Genomic DNA, 11,465 nt, shown 5'->3' on the forward strand with positions numbered 1-11,465 from the left:
ATCCTAACATGCAGAATGTTGTATTACTGCAAGATAAGAGATTAACAGAAAAATCACTGTCATGAAACCAACACAAAGCACGTTATATACTCTTGTAATTATTCCTTTTTCTTCAGAGCTTGCAGCAGACAAGCATATTTAGGTAAACACAACATTGCCTGAAACTAGTTGAAAACTGTATCTAACCTGTTAGCTGAGGCAATCACCTAACAGAATAAACTCTTTTTGGGTGAGGTTCTGTGCACTGACTTTCCTCTTTGATTATGTTTCTGACTGGGAGAGCTCTGATTTTGTATTGGTTAAATAAATAGGTCCTTTGTAGTGATGGAGGAGGGCTGAGCATTCAGCACACGTTTCATTTCTTTCTCTAGATGATCTTTTACCCAAACAAATGAGAGTTCACTTGGCTGACAAACATTCACCGAGAGAGGTAAGTGGAATGTACTTACATTATCGATTATGGATGGTGATGATGTGGCTCCATCTACTGCAGCATCATAGATGGTGTTGCTGGTCCCTGTCGGGGTTCTCTGGCTTAGCTATGAGAAAAAAACAACCAACCAACCAGTCCTTTTAAATAAAAACAAACCAAACAACCCCAAAGACTACACAAATAAATTTGGCCCAGTAAGAAATAGTTCTGCAGTTCTGTAGAGTAAGTCATGAAGATATATCTCCTTTCAGATAGCAGAGCTGGCAGAAAGACACAGCACTCCACCAGAAGGCATTCAGGGGCAGCTAGAGTCTTGTAGCTCCTTTTAAAGCAGGGAGGTGCCTTAAGGTGGTGGGATGTTCTTCCAGAAGGGCTCCAGATACAGTTCCATATCTCTTAAGCTTCCTTTGCCCCCTGCTTCTATGGATTGCTAGTCTCCTTTTCCAGCTATGTCTCTTTTTCTCTCCTATGCACTGATCCTTGTTACCTCCTTTTGGTTTTTTCTCCCCTTATTGTTTTGGGCTTATTTTCCCTTTTTGAACTTTGTCTCACCATTTCTGTATAAGGCAAAATGCTTGAAAAGGAGTTGGTTTTTCTGACAATAGCATCAACCATGGTCACAAAATCCTTAAAGTGGAGAAAAATGCACTGGCAGCCCCAAAAGAAACTGGTTCAGTCTCCTGATGTTACAGCTGTTACAGTGCACCAACACCGTGAAAACTAAATGTTAACCACCTTCTGCTGCCCCCCCCCACCCATGAGAGGCAGTATGTTGGGGACCACGGGGCAGGTCTGTGCATCTGCGTGTGCCCCATCTCAGCGCGGTGTGTCATCAGTTTGTCCTGTCATCCCTGTGCTAGCTGGTCTGCTCTCAGTTAATCAAGTAGAAACAAATTACTGAGGGCTGCATTTAGAACTGATGTGGAAAATGGTCGAATGGCAGTTTGCACTTATTCTAAGCAGACCTATTTGAAATCAAGATGTATATTTACATCTACTTTGCAGACACCTGGAATGACAGTGGTGCTTGTGCAGGAGGGCACTACCTGGTCTCTCAGCAGCAAAGTAATACTGTGTGTTACTCCTGTCTATCCGTGCAATATCAGTGAACATCTGTGATATGAGCTCATGTCTACCTTTGTAATTCTCAACACATGATACTGTTGTGAAAACCCAGTTTCCAAATCCCCAGGGCTGCGTGAGAATTTAAGTTTTTATTTGAAAGGAAGGCAGGTTCTTAGCTGTCATCCTTCCAGAGAAATCTTTGAAAATTAGACCACTTGGAGCTTGAAAAATGACAAGGCAAATTTAAAAGTTCATTACATTTTAAAAACTTGTTATTTTTTAATGCCTGAAGCTGGCAATATAGCATAAGTCTGCTGTCAGCTCACAGATTTTACTTAAATTAGACACTAAAGGAGTTCAGCAGTCCTCACCAAAAAAATACGGGGCCATCTGTTTCCAAGAGTTTCTTCTAAAATTATGAATCCCTGTTGTGAGTGCTGCCCAGCTGTAATGGGCTGAGAGGTAAGTCAGCCACCACCGGAGGGGAGAGAAAAAGACAGTGGGCAGAAACTTTATTCAGAAAATTAACAAATTATACTTCAGCTATTTAGTCATTTTTCCAATAAAAAAGTGTTTCAAAGTAATGAAGTGCATTCTCCATTCACAGAAAAATAAATGTGTTTTAAAAGTACACCAATTCAATGAGCTAATTTATCTATAAGCAGGGTTTTCTTTAAGAGACCCTGTGTTAAGATTTAAGGAAGAATGTGGGAGGAGATAGCAGATGCTCTGAGACAAGTGAAAATTATTTAGGTATACTTCAATTAGTACAAAAGCTGCACTGTATTATTACCATAAACAGGATATTTCAGACACACGGTAACAGACAAGTCAAGCAATGAAGTGGAAGTCTTCTTGCTAAAGACACCTTCCTGAAACCATGAAGAAAAGAGCATGTGTCAAACAGAAGACCATTAAATGTGAAACAAAAAAACCAGTAAAATGTGTAAAATGAGATCTTGTCTCCCGGTAACCCTGTGGAAAAGTCAAATTTAGTGATAGAGATTATACCTTAAATTATGCGTGAATGAATGTCATTCAAGCTTTGACTTCTGAAGTTCAGGCAGCACTGATAGCAGACTTGCCACGCAACTAGTCTAACCTCTCAACTGCTCAGTGTCAAATTTGTGAAAATGCCAGTGCAGAATGAGCAATATAGATATTTTCTGTCTGGTACAGGCACATGAACTCACATTTCTGATGAAAATTGCAGTACACAGGTTATAGAGTCACAAAGGTGAGATACTTATCATTCATGGCTACAGCAGTTCTGTTCAAAGACAGGTAATTATCCCACTACAGTCTGGCAAAAACCTCTGAAACCATGCACTTTTCCAGTGTCCTTTTAAAGTCAGAACTATTTACTTTATATGGTTTTGACACTTGTTTCCCATAAAATGAATATAAGTGGTGCCCATCATTTTTTCACACCCTTCCATGTTCCAGCATAAGGGGGAGTTGGACTTGGTTCTGCAGAACAATGTAGGAAGCCTGTAGGCAATTTAGGAAGTCCTTGGATAAGGAAGAGTACCACTGGGATCATCCAGTATTTGAGGAGGGGGACCAGCTACTGCCAGCCCGCATGTTCTTTGGATCACACGAAGAGGGTAACAGAATGTCAGTCTCATGACGAGCACGCGAGGGCTGGCTGCGCATCCCTTCCATAACTCCATGTAGTTACTACCTGCTCTGTCCTGGCAAAAAGCCTTATGCAAGTCTCTTCCAAATTCTTCACAGGAAATCGGAAGAAAATACTGCAGTGATCCTACAAATGAAGCTTCAAATAACATTCTTGCTCAGTGCAGACCACCAGGATTGCATTAAGTCCCACTGCGATCAGCAGTGCAGGGCTGCGTGGTTCCACGGCATGCAGCTGTCACTGGATCATGACTGAATTGTTGGCTTTAGCAGGCAATTAAAGGAAGGGGTGGAGAAGGACATCTTTATATAGTAGCCTATTTTAGATAGCAATAAATCTTAGGGGTTTAAAATTAAAATAGAAACTTGCTTGAGAAAGGAAATAATTTTCAGAGCCTGATCCAGGGAAAGAATTAGTGTATTTGGCACTGTCTGTAATTTCTGAAGATATACCTTTGTCCTTACCTGAAATGCATTTCATTTTAAATCCCTTGCCTCTCCAAGGCGCAGATGCCAGCTGCAGAAATATATCTAATAATTCTGTACTGTAGGCAAATTGCCCCTGTATCACTCCTTGCCTCACTGGTTCCCCAGCCTGCTTAACTGCCATATCTTGTCATGAAATAGCATGCCATCCAGATACATTTAATGTATTTTTATTTTCTTTTAACAACTGCAATAGGGGATTACTAAACTGATTGCAGGTTACAGTATAACTTATCAGCAAATAAACTGTCTACCAAAACAATTGCACTAGCAAATGATTTCAGTGATAACTATTAGGTGCCCACTAGAAGACCGGTACTGCTTGTACTATTTGATGATTTGACAATATTTTACCCTAAATTCAAAGCAATATCAAAAAATAATGAACTGGACTTTATAACCAAATGCAGTGGTATGTCTGCAGGGTTTTCTGCTGTTTCTGTTCAGTTATGGTGGTCAAAACTTTGCAAAAACTAGGAGGGGAATGAGGACAGATTGATAACCGCCTACAGATCGACACCTTACAGCATAGCATTGCCCTTATGTATGTCAGTTTTGAACAGCAGCTTAGTGGAGCATATAATATTAGCACTCTGCATGGCTTCCTTCTCAAAGAGAAAGAAAAGAAAAACAGCACCAAGTGGAGCTCTTGGCAGGGACTGGAGATGCCTGTAGAGAAAAGAAAGGCTTACAGAAAAATAAGGAAGAAAGGGAAACCTTGTTTCCCCAGCATGTGAAGAGAGATACGGTGTACGCAGCAAAAAAGGAGGTAACCACAGAGAGGGACCCGAGCTTGTGAGGGATGGCAAAAATGGTATGGAGAGGAGCAAAATGGGAACCCTGGTAACTGCTCTATTGTGAGCTTTCAACTTCCATGTTTCCCCATGTTTGTATTCTACTGCCCATACCAGGGACTGATCCCTGCACTGCCTTGGGCCAAGCATGAGTTGTTTCTCTGAGCTGAAGCAGAGCTCGTTACTGCCATCTCAGAGATCTCAAACCCTGTCTCCCTGGGAGCTTCATGTTATGAGGCTCCCAAGTCTGGCTGCTGAAATATAAAGTGATAGTGGAAAACCAAGCTACTTTAAAAAAGCAGTGATCTAAAACTGAAGCATCTCACAGCATCAACTACTAGGTTAGAGAAACGCATATTGAACCACCTCTCTAGTGCAGCCACAAGCATACAGGCATACAAGTGATTTTCATGGAAATAAACTTCTGTTAAACATTTGAATTCATGTTCTGAGTGCCTCAGACCTTTTGCCCTGTGTGCTTCTTTACAAGCACTAACCTGGCAGTTACAGGGAAAATAAATTTCTAGACTTGCTTCAATCAATGAACTGTTGACTGTCACAAACTCAGTGTATGCACACTTTAAAAATAAATCCATCAAATATAAAGCTGCTAACAAAACAGAAACTCCATGGAAGAGACCTCGCAGAGCATCTGCATGAAGAAGTCTGCAAAAATGGGCTCAGAGCACTAGTTCCAATAAGCTATTAATTCCCATTAAGCTTAGTGGTTATTTCCTAATAAAAGCATACTCATTCAGCAAACGTTCATAGTTAAACTACATCTCTCTTGCTAGGAAAACCAGTTGTCAGCTAAGGTCCAAGGCGAGGGATGGATCCAGCATGGGCAGGGCTCGGTGGGCACAACAGTCCTCCAAGCATGAAACTCAGAGAATCGTGTCATAGCGGAACAGACCACCTCAACCATGGCATCTCATCCTTGTCTCCATCCCCACCTTCATCAGCAACCCAACTTTTGGAAGACATTTCCCAGATTTAGTGCCAAAGTCACTTAGCTGTAGATTAGCTCTCCATAAGGAACAAAGTTATAGATTTAAGCAGGAAATCAAGAAGCCTTTTCTTTTTTCCCCTCACATTTTAATCAGTAGGAACCAATCTTCCTTTGGCTCTCCAAGCAGTATCTGGCAGGGATACAGAACCAAAACACTGGAGAATTCTCCAAGCAGTGACTGTACTTGTTCTTCGGCACCAGGCTGCTTTCCCTTTGCCTCTCTCACCCATCATCAATGCTGACAGGTGACATCTCTGAAGTAAGAGAACATCAGTCATACAAAATACAAATACTTCCTTTTTGCAACACTGATTTGCTAATCCAGTGCTGGGGGAAAAAAAAGAACTTGTTTAACCCTATCCATCCAGCTCAAATTTATGTTCCCTGCCTTGACAGCTGCAAATATCTCAGGGTACTTAATTAACAGGCCATTGTCATGATCTGTCTTTGCAAACCTTTAAATCAAAACTGTTTGATTTCCACAAGAGATTATCTGATTTTAATAGGGATTGATTCAAGGACATCCAATGCCCTGTGCTATGCAGGTCAGACTGTTTGATTACCGTTGTGTTTTTCTGGATTTATGAGTTATTTTTTCTTTGCAAATTGAAATTATTGAACTGTATCATTGAAAAAGCCACAGGGGTTCATACTATTAATAGAAGCACAATAAAACAGAAGGCAGGAAGCAGGGTAACTGTGGGTGGCTACTACACTTTCAAAAAGCAGGAGCATCTTGAACCCAACAAAACCAGCAGATGAATGTTCCTGCTCTGTGGGAGCAGGATGGAACCATGGAGAAGAGCTTGATCATCTTCAGCCCTGACCCATTTTTCTGTTATTTCCTGGGGGTTTTTTTCCTATTTTTTAGGACATTCTATTACTATGCGTGGATCTATACTGTATCACATGAGAAACACCTGAATTGGAGATGTAGTCTGTCTGCATTTTTGGTTGTGAATCACTTTCACGGGTTATGTTTAGACTTTTGTTGATTTTTGAACTCTCTGTTTCTGTTAGGTCTGCTACATGCCATTCCAGCAGCTCTCATCTTGCTTCAGACCTGTATCTAAAAAAAGGCATACTGTAAACAAAACATTCTCAAATATTATTTATCCAGAAATCTTACGGTTTAATCTCTTCCTTTTGCTGCCTTGTCATGTAAGAAAAAAACGTAAAAAGGTTTTAGTCATAGACTGTGTAATTAAAAGGTCCTTAAATAAATATGCATTTCTTGCTGCTATATAAGCTTCTCTAAAAGTGGTACAAGGAAGCTGCACATCTGCAGACATGCAAAAAGCAAACTGTTACTAAAATAAAGGTGGTTTCTGAACCCAATTACAGAACAATAAGCTACTGAATAAACAGTCTCTGACTTATTTTCATGCTCATGCTTAGCCCTTTAAGTATGCCGGATGCTGAGGAAGAAACCGAGTAGTAGTAAACTTAGCATTTACATTATAATAAATATAATTTGTTAGCATTTAAAGGGGGAAAATGCCCTTTAAACATATTTTTACAACATCTTTACATATTCATTTTTCCAAGCCTGCATAAAACTAGTATATCAAGGATATTTGATTCTTACCAGCCTAGCAGATCAATTATATTTAGGTCAGAATGACATCAGAACACACTAACATTTTGTCATGGTCATATTTTTCTTAAAACTTCACTTTTCACTGGTTACCTTATTTACAGTGTACATCTCATGCTTAAACTCTCCTTTGGGGCAATTTCTGTGAAAGGTCAACATTGTCTTCAGCCCTGTCTATATGAGCATGATGTAAATATTTCTGTAAATTGTTCCACCTCACAATCTAAGATCAGTCTGGCACCCTTTGTCACCAAGGTAAGGCCCATAAAGCATTTAGCAGTGCTTTAAGGTTGCTTCTGATCATCTCACATCTATGGGTATAAAAGCAGCTCAAGTCAACCTCAGAGAAAAGACACATATTAATCAAATGAAGCAGTGGAATCTTCCTTCCACTCCCCATTAAGCTATTTGCATGCCAGAGTTATTTCATTTGGTTTTGATAGAGTTACTGGGTATTTGCGGCAGCCCTATAAAAAACCAGTTAAGACTCACAATCTTCCTCCATCATCCTGTCTTGTGCCAAAAAATGAAAATAAAAGATATGACAATTTTTCAGAAAATGTGTTTATACTAAAGGGGAAAAGTGAAAAGTGTTACATTTGTCCCAGTGGGATAACTGTAGAATATTGGAATAAGAAAAACTTTCCGGTTTGTTCAAAATGAAAAAATCCTATCTATAATAGCCAGGGTTCTTTTTTCTCACTTTAAGAGCTTTCTGTTAGCTCTGGAAGACAAATTTGTTACTTTGCTCAGCAGATACATAAAGAGAGGCAGTGCACATATCTTGTACTTCAAACACCCACCGAAGTGAAATTTCCTAGACCGCTCTTGACATTAACTATCATAGATATAGCTCTTTTGTTAATGGTTTAGCAATTTTTGCCTGAAGAGCTTTCAAAAGTTTATCAACAATTTGTTTGCCCTGGGCGTCCAGCCCCTGCTTGAGCGATGCTCGCTGCAGTTGTGCTTGCCCGCAGCTCTGCCTCCTGGATGGACCCTGGATCTGATCCATCCCTTCGCCTGTCTGGGGATGTTGTGGTTATCGGTACCCTGCTCTGCCCACAAGACTCAACGTCCAAGTGGAAACCAGCAATGAGCAGTATCCTGCAAGAGTTTGAACTGGGACCAATAGTATTTAATATCTTAATGACATGGGATGGATTGCACCCTCAGCAAACTGGCAGGCAACACCAAGCAGAGTGGTGCTGTTGACATGCCTGAAGTATGTGATGCCTCCTGGAGAGACCTTGACAGGCTTGGGGAGTGGGTCCGTGTGAACTTTAGGAAGTTCAACAATGCCAAGTTCAAGGTCCAGCACCTGGGTTGGGGCAACCCCCAGTATCAATACAGGCTGGAGGATGCAGGGATTGAGAGCGGCCCTGAGGAGAAAGGACACTGGTGGACAAAAAACGGGACGTGAACCAGCGATGTGCATTTGCAGCCCAGAAAGCCCATTGTATCCTGGGCTGCAGAAAAAGAAGCGTGGCCAGCAGGTCGAGGTGATTTTCCCCCTCTACGCTGCTCTGGTGAGACCCCCCCCCCCCCCGCAGTGCTGCATCCAGCTCTGGGGTCCTCAGCACAGGAAAGACACGGACCTGTTGGAGCGGGTCCAGAGGAGAGCCATGAAAATGGTCAGAGGGCTGGAACCCTCTCCTCTGAAGAAAGGCTGAGAGAGCTGGGGTTGTGCAGCTTGGAGAAGGCTCCAGGGAGAATTTACCGTGGCCTTTCAATATATAAAGGGGGCTTATAATATGTAGAGAGACTTTTTACCAGGGCCTGTAGTGACAGGACAAGAGGCAAAAATTTTAAAGTGAAAGAGGGCATGTTTAGATTGGACATAAGGAAGAAACTTTTTACTGTGATGGTGGTGAGACACTGGAACAGATTGCCCTGAGAAGTTGAAGATGCTCCATCATTAGAAGCGTGCAAGGTTAAGACAAGGCTTTAAGCAACCTGATCTAGTTGAAGATGGGGTTGGACTGCATGATTTTTAAAGGTCCCTTCCAATGCAAAGCATTCTGTGATTCTAGGATTCTATGATTCAGATGCTGTGGGTCTGCATCATGGTCAGTGCGGGCATTGCCTGTGCCATGAGAACCATTGCTCCTGCTGTTCCCTAAGCCTCACCAGTTTGCTCTTGGCTGTACCTGGCAACTTCAAGAACAAGATCCCTTACCTGAGGAATGACTCTTCCTTCCTGTCTTAGGTTTCTGCCAAAGAATATCAGAGATAGCAAACACTACAGAAGATAAACAACCAGGCACCTGGCCTCAAATGTACTGTGCTTTTCTGTTGTGGTTATTGTTCTAGGCATCCTTCTTGATTTACATTATTTCATTTTTCCAGAAAGACCTCAAAATTACCTGGCTAGCATTTTCCTTATTCCAGTATCCAACAAGATAGAAATGATTAATTCCAAACTCCAGAGAAAAGTCTAGGTATAGCAGAAAGTCACTGCATTGCAAGCTAGCTCTTGGATCCTGCTCCACCGTTAACAAGCTCATCATCCTTTTCTGTTATCAGCTGTAGAGAGATACTGTATGGTCTAGTAAAACAAGGTATTTCCGAAGTTGTTTCAGCTTCAAAAATTTTGAGATATTACCTTGAAAAAAGACAAATCCTTGCCATTTCCAATGTTCCTAGAATAGAAATTGTTCAGAACCACTTAGGGAGCTAAAAAGCACAGTTGAAGGCTGTGTGGGAGTATTTGCGTATGCATTGGCAGGGGGAGAGAGAGGAAAAGAACTAAGATGAATACAGCACTTTTCGGTGTTCAGCGGAGCTTTGTGTATAATCTGCACTACAGCAACTTAACAATTCCCTATGGTTTTCTCTTCAAAAGAGGATATTAAAAAGAAGGGGAAGGACAGAGTTGTTTAAAATGTTTTCAGTAATGTCACCTTTCATAGCCTCCTATCAAACAACTTCAAAGACTTTCATGTTTTAATTATTCCATAACCTACCCTGCTGAGACTGGTAGAAAATCAAGTCAGATTCTATATTTTACTAGAGACAAATGGAAGACTGTGCCATAAAAGCCCCCTCTGCGTGAGTTTGCGTAAATGGTTCTACAGGCATGTGTGTGCATGGAGAAACAGGTACGAGAAAACAGCAGGATGAAGAGAGGGGAAACACGTGCCAAGCGGCAGCATGCGAAAGTCTGCCAAGAACTGATAAGCTCTAGAGACTAGCACTGACGCTGAATTCACAAAAAACTCTGATAAACTCTGAACACTGAGACTGTGCTGAATCTGTCCAAATCCACTAGCATCGATCACGGGCCATACAACCCAGGCTATATCCAAGGCAGCTGCTATATGCAAAACTACAAAATTATCCATCCATCTATGCATATAAATATGTAAAATACACATGGAGATATACATATATAAGATGAAACAAATAATCTGGAGGGGCTTCCTGAACACCCACCTTAAAGCCTCTGGTACATCAATACATGCCTCTGCTTTCAAGTAAAAAGCTGGGGTTGGTATCCCAACCCTTGCCCCACCTGGGTACCTGCTAGTGCGCATGTTTATGAACTATATATATATATGAATATGAGGGAGTAAGTGAATGCAGTGTGCGATGAGTCCCTTGCTATTAATATCAGAATAATAGAAGGTTATCTAATAAATACTGGTGTGATCTGTGTTTCCCCCAGCCTGATCTCACAAGATAAAAGGGGATGTACAATGATAAAGTATCATAAAGTTTAACTCCTACATTTCTGTGGATATGAATGTGCGGTGCTACCCCACCTTGGGGAGGGCACCTGACATTGGATCCAGACTTTCTAAAATACAGACTTAGGTATATTTCCAGTGTGGCATTTCTTAAGTGGCTGCCACCATAAATCGAGGAATGCCCAGAATCAGACAGGGGGACACCACAGACCTGGAGAACTGGTATCATTGGATGGGACAAATTAAAAAGCCGCAAAACAAAGTATTAATCTTCTCAAAAGTGCATACTCCAGGTCCATCACTCAAGCTTCTGGACCATGTGGTCGATCAATTCTAAAGACCACAGACTCTTCTCAAGACTTCCACAGCTGTGCCAAATCAGTAATGTGGCCTTCTTCCAGCAGACTGACTCATGAGAGTCATGAGAGAGGGACTTTTTACAAAGGCATGTAGTGATAGGACAAGGGGGAAAAATAAACTGAAAGAGGGGAGATTTAGATTAGTTACAAGGAAGAAATTCTTTCCTGTGAGGGTGATGAGACACTGGCTCAGGCTTCCCAGCTGTGGATGCCTCATCCCTGGCAGTGCCCAAGGCCAGGCTGGACGGGGGGGGGGGGGGGGGGGGGGGGGGGGGGGGGACCTGGTCTGGTGGGAGGGGTCTGTGCCCATGGCAGGGGGTTGGAACTAGATGGTCTCTAAGGTCCCTTTGAACCCAAACCATTCTATGATTCTGTATGAACTGACAATAGTCTTCTCC

Source organism: Falco naumanni, chromosome 12 (genome assembly GCF_017639655.2).
Source record: "Falco naumanni isolate bFalNau1 chromosome 12, bFalNau1.pat, whole genome shotgun sequence".
NCBI lineage: Eukaryota > Metazoa > Chordata > Aves > Falconiformes > Falconidae > Falco > Falco naumanni.